The sequence below is a fragment of the Humulus lupulus genome, chromosome 7 (assembly GCF_963169125.1).
Source record: "Humulus lupulus chromosome 7, drHumLupu1.1, whole genome shotgun sequence".
NCBI lineage: Eukaryota > Viridiplantae > Streptophyta > Magnoliopsida > Rosales > Cannabaceae > Humulus > Humulus lupulus.
The window spans coordinates 199,588,122-199,614,996 of record NC_084799.1 but is presented as its reverse complement, the minus strand read 5'-3'; the positions used below and the strand labels follow the sequence as shown (position 1 = coordinate 199,614,996).

Here is a 26,875-nt window from a genome sequence, read left to right as displayed (position 1 = left end):
GGCTTGCTGGTAAACCCCCAGTCAAGTTCGTCTACAATACACGACAAAAACCAAGGCCTATACCGAGAACAAATGTCATCGGTATAAGCCTAAATGTTCTCGGTAGAGGTTAAACCGAGAACATGTCGTCGGCAGTAAGTCCTCAGTACAGCCGCGTCGGTAGAGGTAAGCTTCTACCGACGACAATCAACATGTTCTCGGTATAGGTTGTACCGAGGACAATGTCATCGGTATAGAGTGAAAAATGTCCTCGGCACAACCAACCCAAATTTGTCATATTAATGGGATATACCGAGGACAATGTCCTCAGTATAGACTAAACCAGAATTTTTTTTTATATTTGTAATGTTTATTCACTTATTTATTTATTTATTTAATTTGAATTAAATATAAAACAATAGAATAAAATTAAAACACTTATATTAAACATATAAATAAAAACATAAGAGTATGTTTGGTGAATCAAAATAAAGAGTTGTCCTAAACATGATAATGTAATAGTCCATGGTAATAAAATTCATACATAAGTGCTAATGAGTCGCTGCTCCAACATCGAAATCATCGGGTGGTGGTGGGGCACATTGAGATCCCGGGGTGATACAATGAGTCCGGACATGCTTCTCTAATTGTCGAACACACTCTCTCATCTCAGACATCTCTTCATCTCTAGTTTGTGAAGGATGAAAATCAAATGGAGTTCGGTCCCTTATGTTAAGGATACGTCCATATCCTTTCTGGTGGCCCTGTCATTTTCCGAAGACAGTTTGTACCAAAGATATGTCTTCATCTTCAGGCGCACTCGAAACTGGTGTGGAACTCGCATTATCAGTTGTCTGTGTCTGCTGTGTGTCGCGATACACACGCAATTCCTCCTATGATACAATGTATAATGTAATTATGTATTGTAAACAAACAATTAAAATTTTGAAAAATGTTTAAAAAAACTTAACGTACCCAAATATTTTTGGCTGTCTCTGTCACCCACCCTGTGCCTGATTTATGGTGAGCATCCATCCAGCTATCCGGGATGGGCTCAAGTTGTCCAGTCTCTAAATTGCGCTATCACGTACATATATTTTTATAAAATTAATAATTAAATGTAAATAAGAAAAAAAACTAAAAAATAATTAATTAACTAACTTTTTTATAGCGCAACACTGGGATTGACTGAGAACCTCCATAGCTAAGCTCTTTCAGTTTCTTCCTATTTTCCTTGTTGACCCCAGAACGTTTCTGCAAAAAGTTATCGTTAGTAATATGTTTAATTAAGATAGTTAAGTTTAGCAAGAAATTAATACCTTAATTTCTGGGTGTCGGAAAAATTCAATGGCTTTTTGCCACTGCGTATCTGTGCAACCACTATAACGATTTTGTGGCCCATTAATCGTTAAATGCTCTTTAATATCGTACTTCCAGTCAGAATACTTTTTAGCACACGATGTATCAATGCCTCTCAAGATCCCAGGCATGTGCCCTTGTCCATATCTAGTACGCCCGATATCAAACAAATCATCCTAATTTACAAACATTTATTAGTAAATATGATGTATAACCTAAAATTAGAATTAACATAAAAGTACATAAACTACTTACCTCCAGATGTGCAAGTATTCTTTGTTTTGAGGCATTTGGTACTTTTGACCATTGAGAACAGTCCGGATCTGTGTACTGTCGAACAAGTAATCCGAGCTCTCTTGAGAAATTTGAGCTGTAATCTCCGATCTCTTTATATGTTTTCCCTCGCACATCCTACTCGAGAGGGAGAGGATGCCCCAACTGTTCCCTTTTTCCCGCGTGTTCAATCCTTTATGGTGTCCACGTTTGTTTGGAGGCGCTATTGTATGCAAATTCAATATTTTAAAATTAATATGGATTAATTGTTAAAATTTAAGGAGTATATCAATGTGTAAAGTATTACCTCATTCACAATCAGCTGAGATATCTGACGGTCCACGTGGAGGATCGCATCCTCCACCATCACCCCCGTGAGATCGAGCAATAACATCAGCCATATATCTGTCAAATTAATCGATATTAAAATTATATTTATCGGTTAAAAATAACTATATAAAATTAATTATTGTTAAAAATAATTACTTCAACATATTATAAAATTACCACTTAATAATCACTATAATAATCTTCACTATCATCATCAGTTTCTATGTGTTCATCTTCCTCTTCATCATCTTCATATTCAACTTCCTCCCCCTCCTCCTCCTCTTCCTCTTCCATTTCCTCCTCCCTCTCCTCCTCAATTGCAACATTATCTATCTCAAAAAATTGTAATGGAGCCCCCGCACGTTCAAAGCTGATTTGTGGCAACGGTCCAAGATCAATGAATAATTTGAAATTATAGGAACTAGTGACGTGCATAACATCTACTTCTACATCCTCCGCTTGTTCTTCAACTAGTGGGATGTACCACACATTTCTGTGATGCACTTCTTGGACGACTTTCCAGTGAGATTTATTTTTAACGTCATCAATGTAGAAAACTTGGTTAGCCTGAGTTGCTAAGATAAATTTATCATCTTTGAAGGCCTCCGAACTGGTTTTGATACTCGTTATGTTTTGCTCAAACTTTAATCTTGAAGACCGATTAGTGTCAAACCATTTGCACTTAAATAATACAACAGAACAACCAGAAAGATATGACATCACTAAAACTTCTTCCAACTGGCCGTAATAAGTATTATTTTTGATTCCCGCTATAGAGACTCCACTATTTTGAGTTTTGCGATTCTTGTCCCTGCCATAACACAAAAATCTTACTCCATTTACAACACACCCAGGGTACGACGCAACACGAGTTAAAGAGCCGTTTGCTAAAGAGATTAATTCTTCATGTACTTCCAAGGAACCTGTTTGTCGAAGATGATAAATCTTATTATAAAGCCAATTTGGAAATTCCTCTCTATGTAATTGGTCTAGGTTTTCAACACCTCTAGTCTGTAGAATTTCCCTATGCTCTCTGCAACAAACAAAAATAACCAATTTAAGAGCTACTAATAAGTGTTATAATAAACATGCAATGAAAGGATGAACTACTTTAATTACTTACTGAAGATATGGCAAGATCTCATTGCAGTTATTTAGAATATACCAATCCGCTGTTTTCTTCACTTCATCTTCCAAAATTGTCAAGGATTTCTTACCAATTGGACGACCCTGAGATCGAAAGACCGACATCTTTTTAAGTGATGGACCAACATCTACATTTCGGTCTGGATGATTGAACTTTGTCTCAACTCCTTTCAAGTACATGGAGCAAAATGTTAATGCCTCATCAACCACATGTCCTTCTGCTATTGACCCCTCTGGACGTGCTTTATTACAGACATAATTCTTCAATTTTTTCATATACCTTTCAAAAGGATACATCCACCTCATGTGAACCGGTCCTCCAAGTATTGCTTCTTCTGGTAAATGTATTAGTAGATGGACCATGATATCGAAAAAAGCATGTGCGAAAATATTATCTAACTTGCAAACAATCTCAACAATTGAAGTTTTGACTTTTTCTAAATCTGAGACTTTTAAAATTCTCGCACAAATGAGCTTGAAGAAAGTGCATACTCAATAATAGTTGTACTTATCAATTTCTCTAAGAATGCATGCACACCAACTGGAAAAAGGCATTGCATAATGATGTGACAATCATGCGATTTCAAACCAATGATCTTATTGTCATTATCAATCACATTTTTCCTTAGGTTAGATCCAAAACCATCTGGAAACTTCATTGATTTAAGAAATCGACAAAACTTTTGGCGATCTTCAACAGTGAAAGTGAATTTGGCCGCAGGCTTTTGTATCCGACCATTCAACTTCCTCAGCTGTAACTCTAGTCTCATCTTCATCTTCTCCAAGTCTATTCTGGCACTAACTGTGTTTTTGGTCTTATTCTCCAGCCCAACTATTGTGCCTACTAAACTGTCGTACACATTTTTCTCAACATGCATAACATCTAGATTGTGTCGCAACATTATGTTGGCCCAATATAATGCGATTTTGGAAGCTTCTTTGGGGCTGGAAATGCATCATGTAACAGCTCCAGCATTCCATCAAATATTTTTTTAGGAATTTTTCCCAACACTTTGAAATGCATTAACTTCACTAGGAAATTCAATGATGTGTAATTTTGACACCCGGGGAATAATGGAGCCTCGATCTCAGCAAACAAATCGTTATAATGTTGCCCACCCCTGTAGTCTGTTGTAGGTATCTCTTGATCGCGCTCATTCTCTTCATATTCGTCATTGTCATTTTGCATAACATCATTGAGAACATCCATCATTTCATCTTCATCATTTTGATCTATCACTTTCCTCATTGGTATTATTTCATCCTCTCCATGCCAATGCCAATTGGTATATTTCCGTAGAAAACCATTTACAAAGAGATGATTTTCTAATACATCAATTGTCTGAAATTCAACGTTGACACACCTCTACATGGACATTTCACCAATCCCCTTGAGTCAACGCACTGCCGAGCTCTCTGGAGAAAATCCATCACACCAGCCTCATACTCATCGGATAATCGATCTGTCAAATTAATCCAGCTCTTGTCGATCGACATTGTATGAATGTAGCACTGTACGGAACACTAATCATCAAACTTACAATCAATTTGTGTGTGTGTCCTAATTCAGAGAGAGACAAATTTAAGAGTCTTCAATGACTCACCCTCTCTGAACGGGTCTAAGGCTTCTTGTGATGAACACTAAAAAAATAAAAAATTATCACAAGGTGATAATAACACACTATCATATCTTTGGTAATAATTTCTTATTACCAAAGAAAAAAACAAATAAAATTAATTTTTTTTTTATAATGTCTTATGCTCTTTGAAGTTAATTATGTTGTTTCATGATATCTAACTATAATATATTTGAGTTTAAATATTATTAAAATTATTTAAATTTGACATATTTTTTTCTAACTTCAAATATTAATTTTAATTTTAATAATGATTAGGATTATGTTTAAAATTGGTTTTCTAATAATATAATTGTTAATTTTATTTAATCTGAACTAACAAATATTATTTTTTTACATATTAATTCAGTATTTATTAAATAACATATTTTACTTATGCTTTATTGAAAAGTTTTATAAATTTACACAAAATTTCTAAGATTTGTTTAAAAGTTATTTAATTACTTTAAGATCTATTACTTATTTAAATAAAATTTCAAGATTAATGTTTATTTTTATTAAAATTTGGTTGCATAATGTTATTGTTAATTTTATTTAATCATAATTAAAAATATATTATACTACTTATCAATTCACTATTTATTGTAAAAATTTGGCAGGATAAGAACTGTATTTTCATATATCTCAAAATTTAAAAACCTGCAAATAACACATAAAAAAATATCCAGTCCCAGAACATACACAAAGGAATACAAATACATTATAAATGCATTATAAGAAAATTAACAACAACAACAAAATTCAAATTAAATAAACAAAACCCACTCTAATAATCAAACTTTATTAACCAAATCTAATAATCTAACACTAAAATTATTTAACCCAATCTAAAAAACAAACACTCAAATATTATATTTTCATACAAACATATTTTTATAACTAAAAGTCAAATTATATACCTAAAAAATAAACTATTAAATTAATAAATTTTCATACTAATAAATTAATTATTTATCCATAAGATTACACTAACTAAATCCTAAAGCTATATATGTATTTTACTAAAATACTACACAACATTATATCCTCTAAATTGGATATCACTAAACTTTTAACTAATTTTCATTTCTAATTATTATTCTTACCCATTTTAAATACATAATAAAAAATTATATATATAATATGACAAATAACAATATATTAACAATATTAAAAAAATTATAGATAAAACCCCAAATATATTTATTCCAAAAATATTAAAAAAACCAAAAAATTATAAATAACATTTGTGATACTTGTAAAATCACTTGTGGATAATGCAATACCTTAAATGAAATAAAGAAAAAACCCCATTGTTTAAGTAGAGATGCCCAAAACAGAAAAAAAAAAATTAGACAAATTTATACACAAAATAAAATGAAATATATACAAATACATACCTTGATAGACCCTATTGATGACTAAATCTTCTTTGGAAGGGAAGATTTCTAAAAAAACTAGCCCTTGGGGGTCGAAATCCAGCGAAAACCCAAAAAATGGCGGAGAGAAAACGATTTTGGGGTTTTTTTTGTTTCAGAGAAATGAGCTCTCTGGTTCGGGGAAGATGAAGTATATAAAAGACCTATACCGAGAACATGTTCTCGGTATAGAGTCCTCGGTACATCAACTAAAATGAAAAAATACTGCGTAGCTTTGGCGCGGTTCTGAATTGTCTATACCAAGAACATGTTCTCGGTATAGTGTTCTCGGTATATGGCTTACCCAAAATACCCCTCCCATAATTTTTCCACCCACTTCCTCTTCTCTCTTCCTTCTCTCTCCCTCAACCCATGCCTCTCAACTCTCTCTCTAGAAAAAAAATTCATGGGTAAAGTAAAATATAGGAGAACTTGATGTAATAGCAAGTATTCCTTTACTTAGGACACTAAAATATTGCATTTCAAATAGTTCTGGACATGATTTTTGCGATTTTTTTTCAGATCTGAAACTTTGAAATCTGCAGAAAATTGACGTGGTTCGATGGTGCTCGATGCCAGCTCGATGGGGCCTTCAAAATCAACATTTTCATGAAAAAATCGATGTTGCTCGATGGTGGTTCAATGGAGGTTCGATGGTGTTCGATGCGATTCTTGTAAGATATGTAATTTTTCACTCGGGTATCCGTTTTGGGTGATTTTTTATATTGGGTATTTTTTCAAGATCTACACGTTTGAGATGTGTATATACACATTTTGGAAATATAAATCTTGAAAAAAATGACAAATGCAAAACATACCTCATGTTCAAGATATGTTTTGGTATGTTTTCAATTTCTAAACTTTGAAAATGTGTATGTGAACATCTAAAATGTGTATATCTCAAAATAATACCTAAAATAAAAAAAAATCATCTCAAACGGACATCCGAGTGAAAAATTATGTCTCTTACAAGAATTGCATCGAACTACCATCGACCAACAATCGAACCACCATCGAGCAATCATCGAACCACCATCAAGCAATCATCGAACCACCATCAAGCAATGCTGATTTTTTCATGAAAATATTGATTTTGAAGGCCCCATCGAGGTAGAATCGAACACCATCGAGCAACAATCGAGTTGTGCATGATTTTTGAGTTATTTTTCAGATTTTGAAACTCTGAAATATGTAGAAAATTGACTTTGCTCGATTGTTGCTCAATGGTGCTTGATACCAACTCGATGGGGCCTTCAAAATAATTATTTTCATGAAAAAATCGACATTACTCGATGGTTGCTCGATGGTGGTTCGATGTAATTCTTGTAAGAGACATAATTTTTCATTCGGGTGTCCGTTTGTGATGATTTTTATTTTTTATTTTTGGTATGTGTTTGAGATCTACGTGTTTTAGATGTTCACATACACATTTTCAAAGTTTAGAACTTGAAAACATACCAAAACATATCTTGAACATGAGGTATGTTTTGCATTTGTCATTTTTTTCAAGATTTACATTTCCCAAATGTGTATATACACATCTCATACGTGTAGAACTTGAAAAAATACCCAAAAAAAAAAAATCACCCCAAACGTACACCCGAGTGAAAAATTATGTATCTTGCAAGAATTGCATCGAACACCATCGAACCACCATCGAGAAACATCGATTTTTTAATGAAAATCTTGATTTTGAAGGCCCCATCGAGCTGGCATCAAGCACCATTGAACCACCATCGAACCACGTCGATTTGCTGCAGATTTCAAAGTTTCAGATCTGAAAAAAAATCGCAATAAAAACCCAAAAATCATGCCTAAATCTATTCGAAATGTAGTATTTTAGTGTTCTAAGTGAGGAATACTTGCCGTTACATTGATTCTTATGATATTTTACCTTACCCATGAAGTTTTTTCTAGAGAGGGAGTTGAGAGGAATGAGTTGAGGGAGAGAGAGGAAAGAGAGAAGGGGAAGGGATGAGAAAAATTATGAGAGGGGTATTTTGGGTATTGTCAAAAGAATTAGTATTTTTTTGAAATGATTTAAATTCCTAGCATTTTTTTGATTTATAACCTCTCATTAAGCATAAAAACTCAAATTTCCCTTTATATTTCACTTCATTATCCTAAAGTGATGGGTAGACAAAGGTAGTTAATGTTGAAAATTAAAGTGGAAAATAGAAACAAAAATTATTATTGTATAATTTGGTTATATATGTTTCAAAATCTTATAGTTCTATAAACAATTTGGCATCCTAATGACTATAGTTTTATTCATGCAAAAAAATTAAATCCTTCAAATAATACACAGAAAAATCTTTGGGAATAATTTGTAGCACTAGTTGGATAGATAATGACATTTCTAGTTTGAGGGTCATGTATATTTAATTTTAATAATGACTCACACTAACAAGGATACCTTAATATTTTATATACGTGGCAGCTCAACAATCTTCACTTCATATAAATTGTGGTGGGCCTCAAGTAAAAGTGGCAAACGTCAATGGGAGTGTCTTATATGAAAGTGACATTTATGATGACTACGTTTCTACAGTGAGTAATAATAATCCTGGAACATATTGGGGATTTAGCAGCACTGGAGATTTTATGGATGATAATGAGAAAGAAAGAAATACTATAAGAAAAGACCAATTCAAGAATTTTGGAGACTTGTATATAACAGCACGAAGCTCAGCTTTGTCTCTCACTTACTTTGGTTGTCTAAAAAATGGAACGTACACAGTGAAACTACACTTTATAGAGATGGACTTTGAAGAAAATACTGTTGGTCGACGTATGTTTGACATTTATGTTCAGGTAATTCATTAACTTATTAGTCTTCATATATATGTGCATATCAAGATTATAGATAAATAAAACATTAATGAAAAAATGATGAAAAAAAACGATACTATTTTGATTGTGAGACATTACTAACTTTGTTTTTCATTTAGGGAGAGAAAATGTCTATGGATTTTAATATAGATGAGGAAGCCAAAAGAACTGGTAATAAAGTTGTTATCCAACAATACTTTAATGTCAACGTGACGGATAATACCTTTGAAATCCGCTTTTATTGGGCTGGAAAAGGGACAACGGTTGTCCCTAAGAGGGGACACTATGGTATTATTGTATCGGCTATTTCTGTGTGTCCAAGTAAGTTGTTTATCTTTGGAAAAGAACTTTTACTTTTACTATAGTTATTTATCATTATTGAATTGATAATACTTTGTGAATTCAGAGGTAAATTTATTCTTTGTTCAGTTTTATTCAATGAAGAAACGACATATAAGTAACCTATAGGAAGACAACAAGGTGTTCAATTCCTTAAATCAGATTATATATATATTTCACCATTAACAAGATTGGAAACAAAATAAAACATTATGGAATGTAATTATGTTGCCCAAATACACTAAATAAGCACTCTAGAACTAAAAAAGAACCAAGATATATATATATCATAGATGTGATACACAAGAGTTGTAATAAACGGCATTAACTATAAAATATAGAGTTGTGATATAAGTCCTATCGACCATTAATGGTAGATTTACATTAAAACGATAAAGCATAGAGTTGTGATACATGTCTGATCCACTATTAATAATGACAGATCTCCCAACTCCCCTCATGCTAGAGAATAGAAGTTAATCTTTCCCTACTTATCTACCATGCATGTCTTCTAATTAAGTTTTTTCTTGGCGAGCCATTGGTTAATGACACTGAACTAGGAGAAGTAAAATCAAAGCACTACTGAAGAAACAATCTGACCTATTTAAAATGTACCCTCTAGGCTTATTACATCGTAATTTATAGACTTTATTCACACATCTAAATCTCTGATTTTAGGAACAGAACATGTAATATGCTACACCTGAAAATAAGGTCAATAATCTAATGAATTCAAATAATATATATAAGATAATCCTAAAGAGATAAGATCAACTTAAAGGACAAAAAGAAATTCAAATGTTGTTGAAAGAGCCGACATTATTTATTAGGATTTCAACAATTAATATACATATCCACTATATATAACAATTAATATACATATCCACTATATATGCTACTTTATTAAGACATATATGTTGAAGAAATCATTCCCCAGTCAGTCTTATTTTCTCCTTTATGAAGTGTTAATCAAATTTTATATGTTTAGTTACACAAATCATTGTATATTGAGAGCTTTGTTAGTAGCAGCTTAAGATTGTTATTGAATAAAAATTTGATATATATTCATTGAGGATATATATTGCTTAAATGTGTAATCATTACAACAAAAATTATTAATAGGGGCGACGTGTATCGCCCCTGAAGACCCTGAAAGTCGCCCCTAATAGTTCTCAAGGGCGACTAATAAATTGCATCTAATACTGTATATTAGGGGCAACACATCCATCACCCCTAAAAGTCCATTATTAGTCACCTGTGTTGTTTATAGATTTTAGTCCTTTCATTTATTGCAAAACTAAACCTTTATCAAGGGACTAAATTCGACATGAGATTACTTAAGTTGTGTCACTCATTTGAAATATTTTCATTTGTTTTATGCATTTCAGGTAACAAATCCCATTGTGAAGGTAAGAGTTAACACTCTTGAATATGCAATATTTATTTTATAGGGTTTATACAATGTTAGGTATTTTTGTTTTCTTAATACTAGTTGGACACTCAATTTTAAACAACTACAAACATGATCATTTTTTCTTGTCAATTATAACAAAGTGGTATCCTCAGCTCAACACATTAAACTCTTCTGGCCTTAGTTTGCAAATAAAAGGTCCCGTTTGTAATTGTTTAAAATTGAATATCAAAAGATGGACCCAAAATTGTATAAACCATTTTACTAATGTTCTCTCTCCTTTTCTTTCTTGTAATTTAGTTTACAATTGCTTGTTGTAGTACCTATTAAACCAGATAGAACACCCATTGTGGTTGGCGTTGTCACTTCAACTTTTTGCCTAATTCTGTTAATAATTGGTGTCATCGCTTGGAGAAAATATCAAAGAAATAAATATAAAAGGGAAAGAACAGGTACGTAGTAAACCAATTTTGTAATTGAATTTTTACTTGCTTGAGCCTCTAAAAACAACTATTTATAAATATGTCCTATTGACTTCTCTATATTGTGGGCAGACCTTACCGGTTTGGAGCTCATAAAAGGCTCCTTTACACTGAGACAACTACGAGCTGCCACAAATGATTTTCATTCTGATAACAAAATTGGACAAGGTGGTTTTGGAAGTGTTTATAAGGTATAAGTCATTATTAGGATATTCATGTTTTTCTGTCCAACTCAATCTGGGACAGAGTTATATGTGTATGAACAGGGGGTCTTGGTCTCCAAAAATTCAAATACATATAATATTTTATTTTATTTTATTTGGTTTTCTTTAAATTTATATATTTGGTCCCCCTAATTTTTTTAACCTTTGCTCCCTCTAAGATCATATGCCGCCCTAACCCTAATCTTAGTTGTATATTGAGCTTGATCTGCATATATATAATTAACCTTATCAAGTTGTAATTTTGAATGTGTTTGAATGTAGGGTCACTTATCAGATGGTACAGTTATTGCAGTGAAACAACTGTCTTCTAAATCAAGACAAGGCAATCGTGAATTTGTCACTGAGATAGGCATGATATCTGGTTTACAACATCCAAATCTAGTCAAGCTTTATGGATGTTGTGTAGAAAAAAATCAATTACTACTAGTATACGAGTACATGGAAAATAATAGTCTTGGTCAGGCACTTTTTGGTAAAAATTGTTATCATTTGCGCTTCTTCTTTTTTCTAAGACATTTTGATTTGTCATAATTTTATTAATTTACAAATACTCTATTTTAAATGAATTTACTTTGACTGTGTTTATTCGAATAATGTAAAGGAACGAATGCTCTGAATCTGGATTGGGCACGAGGTTCAACATATGTGTTGGAATAGCCAAAGGTCTTTTGTTTCTTCATGAAGGGTCGCCTCTCAAGATTGTTCATAGAGACATCAAGGCTACGAATGTGTTACTTGACAATGATCTTAATGCTAAGATATCAGATTTTGGATTGGCTAAGCTTCATGAAGAGGATAACACCCATATTAGCACTCGAGTTGCTGGAACTGTGTGAGTAATTTTACATCCTTGAACTCCAACCTAAGGTCATGCTTAGAAAATAGGATTGGATTGAATAATTTTTATCATGTGATTTTTTTTTTATAATATATAGAGAAGATATCAATAAAATAATATTTATCTAATAATATAAATAATCCCCCTTATGGAATTTTAATTTAATCTCATTAAAAAATTTGGGATAATTTTATGCTATCCAATCTCCCATACATCTTTAAGTTCAATGGTAGGAAAAAATTACAACTTTGTATCCAAGTTTTATTCATATAACTTATTCTTGACAAATGATCAATTCCGACATTATTGTATATATTTTTTCTTATATTCCATCATCCAATCTATTCCTATTTTCTAAATTGTGACTTTATTAACTCTACAAGAGTAAAGAATTTAGATTTTAATGCTCTTCTTTTGTTGTTTATTCAGAGGATATATGGCTCCAGAATATGCACTTTGGGGTTATTTAACTGAAAAAGCAGATGTTTACAGCTTTGGCGTTGTTGCATTGGAAATTGTTAGTGGGAAGAGCAATACAAGCTACAAACCTGGAAATGAATGTGTTTGCCTTCTTGATTATGTAAGGAAACAGTTATCTTATGTTGTATTTTTAATATATTATAGACTATGTAATTGAGTCTTTGTGGGTGTCTTGAATAGTTCATTCATTTTGCAGGCTTTTCTTTTGCAACGAAAGAAAGAATTATTGGAGATAATAGATCCAAATTTGGAGGGTAAATTTAACAAGGAAGAGGTTGAAAGCGTTCTCAAACTAGCTCTTTTATGTACCAATGCATCTCCAGCGATAAGGCCTACAATGTCAGAAGTTGTTAATATGCTTGAAGAACAAACAACCATTACTGAAAAGGTGTCTGATCCTAGTATTTATGAGAATGATTTGGAAAATGATTTGAGGTTTAAATCCCTCAAAGCCTACTATCAACAAACTGAGAGAAAGGATAGTTTGGAAACCCTAGGTTCCAATTCTTTGAAGAAAAAATATAACGAACCTTCTACAAGTGGTTCCGCTGATCTATACCAAATAAATCCTGAATCCTTAACCATTTCTCATCATGATCTATATGAGATCAATCCCGATAGCACAAGTAACAGTGAAATTTCTTCTTTGGTGACACGTCGTTCTGCAACTTAACATTAAATTTTGTAGAAGAGTAATGATTTATGTGCACAAAATATATGCACCAAAACATTTCAAAGTGTGACATGGTATGTATATTTAATTAAATAATGTGATTGGTTAAAAAAATTCATTCATAGGTATTTGTGCATAGTTTTGTGTGCACATCATTACTCTTTGCTGAATAGCATGATTGGAACTATAATATAATGAGTAACTCTATGGTGAATCTTTTGATTTGTAAAGACAGGTTATTTCTCATCAAATGAATACTATATTTGCTCTATTAAGTGATAATGAATCAACCATCACTATGTAGATAAACAACAATGATGATTTCCCTTTTTAACTAGACATATGGTCATCTCTATGTAGATAAACAACAATGATGATTTCTCTTTGTAACTAGACATATGAATGACATTACTCACACTAATGACATTACTCACAATATTAGGGCGACGTGTCGCCCGTAATATATTAAAATGTCGCCCCTGATAGTCTCAGTAAATTTTGACCACCCCCGAGAGGGAAAAATTTCGCGGTCTTTTTTTGGGAAAAGTTAGCCAAACGACGCGTTTCAATGTTAGGGGCGACTTTACCCATCACCCCTAAAAATATTATACACCCAGACCTATCATCCTCTCCATATTCCTATCTTCCCGAAACCAAAAAATTAAAACCATGCGCAGACACCCTTGTTTCTTTCTTTCTGTGTCTCTCTCCCTCACCGATTCTCTCTCTCTCATTCTTGAAATCCATTTCCCCTTTCTTTCTCTCCCTCACCGATTACACCCATAAATCTAAAAAAACTCCACCCACAAATCTCAACTCTCTCTCTCTCTAGTCGGAAACCACCACGCTACTGTCGGACCTAGTCGCCTCACTGGACATCGACACCTCCACCGGACCACACACCACACCGGACCACGAGCCACACCACCTGCCTCCATAGGGTATATATATTTATATTTGTTACACCCAAAAGGTTAAGCTCGGGATTGTAAAGTGTTCGCAGTGCACTTGTACGAATTGTTAAGTGGTTCTAGATATGCTATCAGCGCTAGAGCAAGGGTTGTAGGATCGAGGATGCTAACCTTCTCTGAGGAATGAGCTCGATCAACTCAGTGAGGGGAGGAGACAACAACTGGAATGATGAGCTCGAAGCTTGGCTAGTCTCAAAAAGCGCGTTAACCCAACGTTCAAGCTTAACAACGTGTTTACCACACAGAAAAGCTGTTAGGAAATCCTTATTTCTTAGGGATTCGTTAAAATCATGTATTAAATTCCTATTTTCATGGGAGATTACTTAATTAACGCATTAAATTTGTATTATGAATGCAGATATTTATTTAAAATTAAACATTTGATTCTAACTTCCCTGAATTGGAGGAAAGATATTTCTACAACCTGGTCTATAAATAGTCTGGACTAGGTTACACTACAAGAAAAAGACTCTACAACAACGAGATCTATTGCGACGACTCCACATTCGTCGTTGTATGTAGGTAAAATCAACGAAAATTATTTTTTCTCAATTTATTAAAAAAATAAGCTACAGCAACGACTTGTCATTGCTGTAGGGTCCTCAACAACAGACGATCAGGTCGCGTTGTCACTGTAGGGTTCCAGGATTTGGAGGGAACACGAGGCGGGAACTGACTCTACTGCAACGATAGATCGTCGCTGTAGGTTCTTCGTAAAAAAAAAGAAAGAGGGAAATATGTTTGTCTATAGCAACGACATGTCGTCACTGTAGGATGCTCAGGGAACTCAACCACCTAGAGTTGGTTGCATATTTGCAACCCCTATAGCGACGACATGTCGTTGCTATAAAGTCTAATTTAATTCACTGGTCTGTTATTTTGTACTCTACAGCGAGGACATGTCGTTGCTATAGGATCCAAAATAAAATGTGGGAACGTGAACCGCCAAAAAATTTAAGTCAAATTTCACTTCATGCAGCATGACATGTCGTCGCTTTAGAGTGCAAAAATTGCACACTGGAGTATTCGTGTACAATTCACTATCCTACAGCAACGACATGGGTCTCACTGTTTGAGTGAAACAGTGTGTTTGATATCAGTGACGACGTTCTTATTTCCTATAGCGATGACATGTTGTCGCTATAGGTTCATGACATAAATCCCTCAACCCGAGTCTTCTTCTTCTTCAGTTTTTTTCTCTTTTCTCTTTGCAAAACCAGAGAAAATACGCTGCTCATTCGCCACCTCATGTCGTTCCAATGCCCCCCAGTCCGATTTGGGGCCATTTCTTCTATGTTTTGGTATTCTAAACCCAATTTCTATACATTTTAGCATTTAAAATCAATTTTTTGTTAATATATTTATGTATTTAGTATTTGGTAGAAATGTGTTTTTGAAATGTTTTTTTTATTTTAGATTGGAGTAGTAGAGCATCATCCTTAGCCACAGACGCGTTTGGATAACCCCGAGCCTTGGGTATTGTTTTTATTTTTTATGTTTGATTAATGTTTAAATTATGTTTTTAAGTGTGTGATTGATTTGTTTATATAGTGTTGAATTTTGTTTTTCATTTTAGATTTGTATATTTTAGACAATGTTAAATATGTTAATTTAATTAAATGTTATTATATATGTTAATTGTGCAGTCGATTAATATGTTAATTGTGTATTGTTGATAATATTGAATATGTTAATGTAATTTAATGTTAATATGTTAGTTGTGTAATTTGTTATTTTAGATATATAGTGTTGAATATGTTATTTTAATTTAATTAAATGTTATGTTAGATATTAGTTGAATATGTTTATTTATATAAATGTGCATGTGAATGTGAATGTGAAGTGTATTTTAAAATTTTACGGTAGGTTATATTAATATAATTAGATGTTTATAATTAATATATGTATGTTCTGGGATTGGTTTTGTAGTTTTTATGCAGATTTTAAATTTTTGGATAGATTAGATTACAGCCGTTATGCTGCCGAAATTTTAGTAGATTTAGAAATATTAAACATTACAAAATAATTTTAAAGTTAGTGTGATTAAATTTTTTAATTAGTTTTAAAGCAGCTAATAAAAATTTATATAAAAAAAATCATAAATTGGAAATTAAAAAAAAATTACAATTATAAAACATTATTGTTATTTTTGAATTAATAAAAAGCAAAAATTAAAATAATAATTTGATAATTATCAAAGAAATTAATAACAATCACTAATAAATTTATAATTAAATATTTGTATATATAATGAAACTTTATAATACATTCATAAAATTTGATAATATATATTCATAAAATTATAAAGTGGAAATTAAAATAATAATTTTACAATTATAAAACTTTATTGTTATTTTTAAAAATTAAAAAGTGGAAATTATTAATAATCATTAATAATAAGTTTATAAATTTATAATTAAATATTTGCATATTTAATTAATTTTATAATAAATTATTAAATTTTATAATATATATTCAGAAAATTTAATAATTTATTCATAAGATTTCACAATTTACTTGAAAAAATTAGTGTTTTGGTGATAAAAATTATTAGCAAATAAAGGTAGTTTTCATGTTTATCACATTGTGATAATTTATTTTTCACTTGAATCAGTTATGACGATTGACAAGAGTTGGATAACTAATAGACGACGTAACTTTGATGAGTTTTGGAATGGTCTTCAAGCATTTATACAAATGGCTAAGAATCATGTGAATGCTTTGGGAGAAGTCAGATGTGAATGCTTTGGGAGAAGTCAGATGCCCATGCGTTCAGTGTGTCAATATGCTGAATCAAAAACTGAATGTGATGGAGGCTCACATACACAGATATGGTTTTTGCAGCGTTACGTGAAGTGGACCTACCACGGTGAAGTTGATATACCTCCAGTAGTGGATGCCGGAGCTCCAGTGAATGATGAGATGATTGACATCATCAATGATGTTATTGGTGAATAAGAAACTAACGAAGAAGGCGTAAATGAAGGAATTTCAGATGGTGGTGGCAATAGTGCGAAGAATTAATTTGATGACCTATTTCAAGAGGTCGAAGCTGAGTTATACCTTGGTTGTACATGGTTGTCTTCCTTGAACTTCTTGGCGAAGATGATGCACATGAAGGTTATGAATAAATGGACAAATAGTTCCTTTGATGAACTTTTGAAGTGTATGAAATTTTCATTCCCGAAGGAGAATAAGATTCCGGCTTCATTCTATGAGTCTAAGAAAAAATGAGGAAGCTAGGGTTAGGTTATCAATCAATTTGTGCTTGCAAGTACGACTGTTTTTTGTTCTGGAAGGAGAATTTCCGAAAACAGAGTTGTCCTGTATGTGGTGAGAGTCAGTGGGTTGACAAAGACACAAAGGAGAAAAAAGTTGCCACAAAGTGTTGCGATACTTCCCTTTTACTCCTAGGTTGAAGCGTCTTTATGGTTCAAGGCATACAACAAATGATATGACCTAGCATAGTATGGGACGGTTGAAAGAAGATGGTGTGATGCACCATTCTGTTGATCGGGGTGCTTGGAAACAATTTGATTCTAGATTTCTTGTGTAATAACCTAATTTTTTTTATTGTGTTTTATGTAAACATTATTATGTGAATCTTGTTTTTATCAAGAGTATGAGTAATAATTAAATTAATATTTGGTGAATATTATTTCAATTAAAGAAGTGTGAGTTGATCGCTTTAGACCATAGTATGAGAACTTAGATGTGAAATAAATCTAAGATGGACATCTTGTTCAAAGAGTTTAAGTATATGATTTTATGTGTTTGGAATCCACATAAAATCTTAGAATTATTTTAGACTATGATCTTGTGACTTATTCACTAAGAGTCTATGAATAATTCAAGAGGAATTTTATGGGATTAAAATTATGATTTTATGTGGAAAGGACTCACATAAAATCATAGACATAAGTTTATACCAAAGTTGCATTATTTAGTGCTTAGACCATAGTTGATGTTAATTATTTTTAAGCCATGGTTTAATGCATTTTCTTGGATAAAATGCATGTAACATTTCAGCACACATATTATTGTGCTTCTCACGTGGGTGTCTTGGCCACCCCGTTAAGTGGAGGGAAACCATTTTTTTTAAAATGGTCTTGGCAGTTTTGGAGGTTACAAGGGAGGGAACCGGTGCCATTTTTCCCCTCATTTGCTTCAGTCAATGTTGGAATTATTAGAGAAAAACAAAGAGAGATTGAGATATTAAGAAGAAGAACACTTATAGTTCTGTTGTTGGTGTATGTTCACTTCGGGTCCAAGAAGGAGGAATCGAAGGTGAGTTTTCTTTGGGTTTTTCATTGAAGTTACAGACCCTCAACACGTTCATAGAACCTCTTAATCCATTGTAGAAGAAAGCAAAGGAAAGGAGAGTATTTTTGAAGGTTTCGGTACAAGAACAGTTCGAAGGAAAGACGTAAGTATGAACCTACTTTGCGTTAATTATTCTCTTAGATTCTGAGTACCAAATTCATGTCGAATGGTTTTGTTGTGTTCATAGTGTTTTGGAATAAGTTGAGGAGAAGAAAGAACACACCAAGAACCGGCCACAGTAAGAGGTATATACTCATAGATTTCCTTCGAAGTTCTAAGTTTTCGATTTTTCATTTTTTGTTTCTTAGGATGGTGATTTATGGGCTGTTATGTATGGTTTTAATCAACGTTTTAGGACTAGATAACATCCTTAAGGTGCTAGGGATAGTTTAATATATGTGTTCTTGAAGTTTGAGATGATTTGGTGGTGGTGGCTGGCCGTGCGTGGGGGATACCACTTTGGGTGGTCACGTGTGGAGGCCGGTGGTGGTGATGGTGGTGCCAGTGGTGGCCGAAGTGATGAGCATGGTGGTCTAGGGAGTGAGATCGTGGATACCATGGTGAGAAACCTTGGTTCGGATGGCCATATCTGAATATGTGATGAGGTTGATGAGAATGGGGTCATGTGCATGCATGTGTGCATGACCGAGCTAGTTACAAATGGTTACAAATTTGTAACCAAAAGGACAAAAAATGGTATTTGGTCCCGAAACTTTAGGAAGTTACTGCAAGGTTTGGGATTAGGTATTCTAAGATCAAAATATGATTATGGGAATTAAGGATAAAAATTCTCTAGTTAATTGTCCAAGTATAATAATTTACAAGCTAGGCTCGGGAGTTATTATGTAAGCTTCAAGAAAAATTCTAAGTTTGGCAATTAGTTTCTAAGTTTAGATTTGATGACTTAGAACCTATGAAATATTTTCAAGGACTTAGAGAATATTTTAGGAAGTACAATATTACCAATTTTAAGTCTCAAGGTCAAGAGGTGGGCTCGGGGCTCGTGAATTGGACTCAAGCATCGGAAAACAGAATTTTAAGAAATAATTGGAGTTTTGACTTGAAGTTTCGAACATGGCCAGGATAAAATTATTATTTGAAATAATAATTTTCTAAGTTGAGTTTGGGATTCTGAGAGGGGTATTATGGTCATTTTACCCCAAGGGCTCAGGTTTGGGCCAGGGTCGGGAATTTCAGTTTTGTTTTTTTTAAATTCCCTTATATATTTTAGAATCTTAGTAAGCATAAACTAAGACATGTTGTCCCCAATATGATTATAGGGTCTAAATGCGATCGGAAATACTCACAAAGACATAATTCGCGAAAGCTAAGGACAAGAGGTAAGGAAGTATACACCAAGAGTAACTTAGCTTGTTGTGATTCTAGTGAATTGTTTGCATGTTTGTATACTACTGGTTAAATTCTAGTTGCTATATATATGTGTGATTATATGGCTGGATGCGCATGTTAGTATCCATCTATCGGGTTTGAATGTGCTTAGTGTATCTTGAATGCATGTGCAATGTTTGTGACTGTCAAGGGAAACCTTGTGAGAGTGGACCCCATGCAGCCCGTGTAGTGGGGTTAGCCGTCCAGTCAGTAAAGTCATTGGGTTTTAGCAAAGTTTACCCCATTGGCACGGGAGGTAAGTATTCTCTAGGCCGCGGAGGCCACCCGGGGATCATGACCCCACAGATAACTCGATGGCTCAGTACGAGGCCTTGTGAGGGCGGATTCCCCATGCAGCCGTACAGTGGGGTTATCCGCCAAGTCAGTAAAATCATCGTGTTTTAGCGGAGTGTACCCCTTTGGTACGAGAGGTGAGTATTCTCTGGGCCGTGGAGGCCACACTGGGATTAAAACCCCACAGATAACACGATGGCTCAGTTATATGTTTTCAGTATGTTACGCAACACTTTGACTTATGTGAATATGCTAGATGTGTTGCTCAGTTTGCAGTTTCTAGATATGCATTTCTGTTATGCAAAGTTTCTTTTGGATATTAGAGTCTTAAGTTGTATCTAGCTTCCTTACTAAGCGTTATAGCTCATCAGTTACTCTGTGTGTGTAGGTAAGGGCAAAGCTTAAGGAACAGTGCAATAAGCTCGAGGGGATTCTGTCTGAAGTATGCATACTGTGAAACAACCGACCTGCAAGGTTGTCAGGGTTCTCTTAAGTTTTCCGCTGAGTCCAGTAACGGTTTCATCAATTTCATGTTTACTAGTTTATCTAAAGAAAGCCATGTGGCTACAGACTATTTCTTAAGTTACGTTTAAACTACATTTTTTTTAAAAACTATGGGATCCCATCCAAATACTATTTTATTTCAAAGTACTCCAATGTAAAAATTTCTAAAGTTTACTCTAAAGTTTATTTAGTTTTTAACGTCCGATTTTTACCAAAGTTGACCGTAAGGGTCCAGTTGACCCCGGATAGTCATAGTCGTGTTCGGTGGGCTAGTTATGAAAAGTCAGGTCATTACATTATTTGTGACGCCCACGTCACTATGGTTGCTTTCTGGAATGACGACTGCCCCTAAAAACCAACACGAGTCTTTTCAGCATGCTTTGTCCTCACTCACATGCTTCCTAGGAAAACTTCCCAGGAGGTCACCCATCCCTAGATTACCCCAGGTCAAGCACGCTTAACTTTGGCGTTCTCAAGTGATGGGCTACCGAAAAGAAGATGCATCTTGTTGATATAGGTAGTACCCATCAATCCATTTAAGCCCTCTTCAACTGTGTAGTCCCATACCTACTCAGTCTTAGAATCATCACACTTGACCTTCCCCAGGCAGTGTGGGATTGCACAGCTTACCCGGTCTTTCCCCTTACGGATCACGGGATTCTGACTATCACATCTTGATTTTTCCAAAGAACCCAGAAATGTTCGATTGGGTTTGGTTGATGATGGTTTAAATCCATTTAGTAACATGAGTCTATCTTATAGCATGTGGCTGGTAGTGTTCTGCACGTACAATATGCCTCCTTAGTTGTACATGAAATAGTCATCATTCATGCTGACCTTATTGATTCCCGGTCCAAAATCACCTGGGAAGGACATGGATGTCTTTTTGAGGCTTGTGGTAGACGAATTGAAGGAGTTATGGGATGAGGGAGTTCAAACCAGAGACGTTGCAACGAATAGTGTATTCAAAATGCGTGTAGCACTATGGACCATCAATGATATTCCAGCCCGTAGTAGTTTGTCTGGTTGGAGTGGCCAAGGATATATGACATGTACTTCATGCAATGAAGATACTCCTTCATGTCAGGTAATTGGGAAGACGGCTTATGTTTGTCATATAAGATTCTTATCTTCCACACATAAGTGGAGGAAGAGTCGCTTGTTTGATGAGAATTATGAAAAAGGACGTCCTCCAAGAAAATTCAATAGTCAAGACATACTCAAACAATTAGCGCATGTTCCAGATCGTTTGCCGGGTAAACATGTCAGTTTCGAGGGTGTGAAAACAAAGCGAGATCCAAAAGAGCTTAATTGTATGTTTAATGTGTATGTTTTAATTTCAAGACTTTTCAATCAATATATGACTTTTCTCAACATTGTTTGTTTTTCAATAGTTTCAACAGAATTACCGCAATTATTTAAGTTATGTAATTAACCTCCAACTATAACCGGATTTAAGTTAATAATTATTTAAAATGCAAAGATATGTCTGCTACTGTTGCTCGTTCTCATGGCAGTGATGGAGCGGATCCTCCTCCTTCTTTAGATCCCACGCGAGTTCCTACTTCCTGTGAGACAGGTAATATATCATAATTAGTCTATCTTTTATCAATAAATGAAAAATTGTTATTATTTTATGCAATTTAATTGTATTTTTTAATTAACATATGTAGCGGCTACTGCAAAAAAGAAGAGGTCGGTCTCGATTCAAAAATTTGCAGTAGCTCGTCAACAACAATAAAGGTCCGTGGGCTCTACAATTTGATCTAAAGGAGGAAACCTACAAAGCAGTTGGTGATTTTGGGACATTGTTCCCAAGACTTATTGGCAACCTTATTGGTCACCATGTCTCGTTATATTATGACTCGTGGTAGAGTGTTCCGAATGAGCACAAGATTGGATTGATGCAAAAGCTTGAGGTAAATTTATCTACATATTCACATGTAATGTTTTTTTTTATAATTTAAAAAATCTCACCATTTTTTTAAGGAATTTTTCATTCTTCCCGGAGCTCTCCCTGAGTGGCGATTGATAGAGACTGGGATTGAACAAGAGTTTCAGGATCACTACAAGGATAGAAAAGATACTTTGATGAACATGGAGGGTATGATGATATCGAGACAGCCAGAAAGAATCCACCGAAGGACATTGACAATGAGAGTTGGTAGAAGTTGGTTGAATTTTTCACTATTCCACGGTTCTTGGCACGCTCAAAGGAAAATGCTGCCAACAGAGCAAAACAGAAGTACCCAAGTCTCCATGGATCTACCTCTTATACTTCTGCTCGATTTAAGAAGGTAAATAAAAATATATAGGTAATTTGAAATATTTTAAGTTATCTTCATAATAATTTCAATATTTAACTGAGATTTTGTTAAATTTTGTTTTCTAAAGATGAATCTTCATACTAAGGAACTGCCCAACATTATCGATACGTTCTATGACATGCACAATCATCCGGCACGTGGATGGGTGAACACGAATGCTAACACTACTACAAAAAAGGTTTTTTAGGACTAGCATTGCGAGTTCTAAAAAATATTTTAGGACTCGCGGGGCGCGCGGGGCGCGAGTCCTCTATTTGAGAGCCTAAAAAACTGTTTTTAGGACTCGCAAAGGGAGTCCTAAAAAATCTTGTTGAGTGCCTTTAATCAATATTTTAGGACTCGTAAAATGTTTTTAGGACTCGCAACACAAGTCCTAAAAGATCGAGTTGAGTGCCTTTAAGTAATTTTGCGAGTCCTAAAAGAATGTTTTTAGGACTCACAACGCTAGTCCTAAAAAATCTCGTTGAGTGTCTTTAAGTAATTTTTTAGGACTCGCTTTGCATGCCCTTAAAAGAATTTTTTTTTTAAAATGCAGCTACAATTTTCATTTTAATTTTAAAATATATATTCATTTGAGTGTCGAAAATGTATTAAAAGAAATTTGAAAAGAAAATACTAAAAAAAAGGCAAAAATTTTTGCAAAAGAAATTTAAAATTTCTGAACATGTGGATTGTAATTAGCTAGCTATAACATCATTCATTTTACTCTAACCAATTGTAAAAATGACATTGCCCATTCTTCTCGAACTTCGTCAATTTCTTGAGTAGTATATGGTTTGTCAGATGTGAACTGAAAAAAAAAAAAGAAAAAAAACTTTAATGAGAATTATATTAGTGGTAATAAATTCAAAACATATACAAAAATTATACTAGATTAATATTATGTAGTTGTATATTGTTTGTTACCTATTTCGACAAGAAATTTTTGATATGAGGGGCTTTGATAAGTACATTCTTCATCATCCTCATAACGTAATATCCGCAGTTGATATTGTTTGATTGTTTACGACACTATATAAAGATGGGTAATACATGTATAATTCTTAGTATTAAATATCTTAAACATCTTTACATATACATAAACTATACAAACAGAAACATACCGTAGGTTGGAAATACATTACTCCCGATGAGCGTTTGTTGATCTTTTGACGTGCTTTCATTCTTTCTGAGGAATACATCTCAAATGCATCATGGATGGTCTCCTTGATGGCTGTCCTGTTATCTAATGGTGCATTGAGAGGATCGAGAAAACAACAATAATGCCAATTGGGATATAATAAAAATAACATCCAATGCTCCCTGTTGAAAGAACAAGTATTACAAAGTTGTTAATTTTAAATTCTATTTGTTTGTATCAATGAAAAGCATATTAATTAAACTTACCCATGGTTATAAGGCATAACTATCCAATCATGCTTTTTAGACGTGCAATATAATATCCTATCACATAAAGCTTGAGCACGACTATCTGCACGAGTCACGGAAGTAGAAACCTTATTCGGATTCATAAACAACAATGATCCTCTCTTTTCCTCGTCTAATAATAGTGTCTGGTACAAAATCCTATCAACAAATATAATTAATTAATAAGAAAACTAAATAGTTGATGAAATAAAATCCTTACAATAAATATTATTAACTTCATATAGAGCATACCTCATGTAAAAGACAATACATGATTGTCCAATCATCTCATTTCTACAAAATTTAAGTATTTCATCCCGAATTAGAGAAAAGTATTCACAAGCATGGCCAAACACATCAAAGTCAATAGACACTTCAACGGCATAATCATGTTTAGGCCAATTATTGAAGATTTCATATACTTGTCTTAACCTAGGCGACAATGGAGATGGTTGTTGCACCACTTGTGACAATGACTCCTTAGGCGCTCGTTTTGGAACTAGTTTTTGAGTTTGTGGTGCTAATGGTAGAGAAGTTTTTTTCCCAGCTTGCTTTCCTTTTTTTTCACGACCTCCTAATAAACCCATAACAAATAATTAATAATGGAATAAGTAAATAAAAATTTAATAGTCTTACAAGAATTACCTGTGTCGCTCCATTGAAGATGACTAGCGACTTGGGCCAACGTATCAAACTCCCAATAGCTTGTTTGACTATATAAATCTCGCTGTTAGGGGTCGGGTTAACAAGTAGAGCATCAGGTTGGTCAGCAAACTCAATTGCACCGCGGTAGTTTTCTCCATGGATGTCTGAGCTACTAGTAACTAGAATGTATCCCCTACCAACGATGTTGGTGATAGAGCCTAATGCAAATTTGCATTCAATCATTTTATCCTGCATATATTTAGATATGTATAAATATGTTATACAAGTTCACAAATTTAGATTTTCAAAAGATAAAGCTATACCTGATTTGAGCCAGGAGTGGGGATAAACAAAGGTGCCTCTTCTGGTTGTGGGGGCGGGGGTGCTAGAGGTTGATGCTGTGATTTCGATGATGCCTGATGAGATGGTGTCACCTGATCTATGGGTGATCCATAGTTTGGCACTGACGCATGAGAAGATCCTCCAAAGCCACTATGTTGTCCTTTCATCTGTTCCATAAACTGTCGCATCATTTCCTCTTGTCTTTTGATCATTTCTTGTTGATGTTTCATTATTTCTTCTTGTTGACGGTATTTTTCTTCCATCATTGCAAATCGAGCCTCAACTAAGGAAGCCTCAAATTCTTTTCCCTTTTTCTTACTGGATAGTGGGGTTTTCCAGAATTGGCTAGGCGTTACACCGAGCCCAATATCCCTCACTCGCCCTCTGCTCTCAGGGGTGCCTAATGCCATAGTAAGCACATCCTTAGACCCACCAGGTTCAAATTTTCCTTCACTCATGAGCTTAGTATAGTGCTCCTGCAAACAAAATATAGAAATATAGTTATTCTCATTAAAAATAAGTAATCCAATCATATAAAATGTAGTACACTTACTATGTTGTGAGCTACGCTTGTTGCCTCAGTACCAACCAGCTCACCTTTTTTGTTAGAATGTCCCACCAACCACAACTGTGACCTATCGATTTCAGACACCTCGAGTCCAAATTTTTTTTATTGTAGCCTTTCCAATGCCAACAAATACCCACCTCGTGACATATGATGGTCGTGTTTATTTGTTTTTCGATGATCTTGATGTATTTTTCTTTTTTTTCTTCCAATCATCAGTCATGCGCGAAATACAGAACTCATCCCATTCTGTTTTAGTGATCAACTGTGAGTAACCTCTTGGCATTTTGAATGTCTTGATGGTCGAATTTGCATCAAGAACATCATAGATGCATACCTTAGTCAGATAGGATTTGAATGATCTCCATTGTTTTGCCGCCCTTGACATAATTTTTCTTTTTGCTTTATAGTCTATGCCAAATGTAGCCTACAATTGAAAAAATACATATCGTTAGTCTACATTAAAAATATAAACAACATATATTATAGTGATAGAGAAAATACCTTAATAATTTACCAAAAATTTTCTTTGTCTGATTTAGGGACTTTATCCCAGCTTGCATGTGTGATTGAAGCACACCTCTTTATAGTTGATCCGATCATTGATCCCAATTTTGATCTCATTGTACCGATCACTTGTCCATATTCATTGAACTTGATCGGTACCTTAACACCTTCACTTCGCATCTTGGCTATGTCGGGCATGGT

The 26,875-nt window shown here is 34.0% G+C and overlaps 1 pseudogene; it reads left to right on the top strand.

The window, feature by feature from the left end:
• The window catches only part of LOC133789109 (probable LRR receptor-like serine/threonine-protein kinase At1g29720), a 43,039-nt pseudogene extending 29,390 nt beyond the window's left edge, over window positions 1–13,649 (top strand).
• Window positions 13,650–26,875: the final 13,226 nt, after the last annotated feature.